The sequence below is a fragment of the Arachis hypogaea genome, chromosome 18, assembly GCF_003086295.3.
Source record: "Arachis hypogaea cultivar Tifrunner chromosome 18, arahy.Tifrunner.gnm2.J5K5, whole genome shotgun sequence".
Classification (NCBI taxonomy): Eukaryota; Viridiplantae; Streptophyta; class Magnoliopsida; order Fabales; family Fabaceae; genus Arachis; species Arachis hypogaea.
This window is the reverse complement of record NC_092053.1, coordinates 62,313,109-62,314,284: the sequence shown is the minus strand read 5'-3', so window position 1 is coordinate 62,314,284 and position 1,176 is coordinate 62,313,109.

The window sequence follows — 1,176 nt, the reverse complement described above, 5'->3', positions numbered from 1 at the left end:
TTATCTTCTTATCTTTTAAAAATTGACTTTCAAAATTTGTTTCAACTAACTAACTAACTTTTTGTTTGTTTCTTATCTTTTTCAAAACTACCTAACTAACTCCCTCTCTCTCTAATTTTCGAAAATATCTTCCCTCTTTTTCAAAATTTCTTTTTAATTAACTAATTATTTTAATTTTTGATTTTAATTTTCGAAAAATTACTAACCTTTTTCAAAAACTATTTTCGAAAATTCTCTCTCTCTCTTATCTCCTTCTATTTATTTATTCATCTACTAACACTTCATCTCACCTAAATTCGAACCCCCTCTTCCATCTGTGTTCGAATTTTTTTCTACTCACACAAGGACCTCTATATTGTGGTAAAAAGGACCCCTATTATTATTAATTTTCTGTCCCTCTTTTTCATATGAGCAGGAGCAAGGACAAGAACATTCTTGTTGAAGCAGATCCAGAACCTGAAAGGACTCTAAAGAGGAAACTAAGAGAAGCTAAATTACAACAATCCAGCAAGCACCTTTCAGAAATTTTCGAATAGGAAGAGGAGATGGCAGCCAAAAATAATAATAATGCAAGGAGGATGCTTGGTGACTTTTGATGAGATATTTTGGTGAAAAATAAATTTCTCCCAAAACACACAAATCTAACCGGCAAGTGCACCGGGTCGCATCAAGTAATAATAACTCACGGGAGTGAGGTCGATCCCACAGGGATTGATGGATCAAGCAACTTTAGTGGGTGATTAGTTTAGTCAAGCTAACATTGAGTGATTTGAGTGACAATTGAAGCCAACAGAATGTAAATGACAAGGAAAATTAAAGTGCAGAAAGTAAAATTGCAAGTAACTTAAAGAGCAAGAAATGTAAATTGCAAGAATCTTAAATTGCAAGAAAGATAAATTTCATTAAATGTAAAGGGGAGTGGGGTGCAGGGAAATTAAAGAGAGCAATAGATCAAGCAACTGGATATTTAAATTGCAGAAAATGTAAATGTGCAGGAAATGTAAATTGGAAGCAATGCAACAGGAAGTAAAAATTGCAGAGAAGGGAATTGTAGCAGAAAGTAAATCAGCGAGAGAACTCAAATCAATTGTGAAATCTAGAAAGACAAGTGAAGATCTCAGGGGATCCAAGAGACTAGAAAACAAGTCTAGATCTCAAGCCCTTCCTTGATTCAAT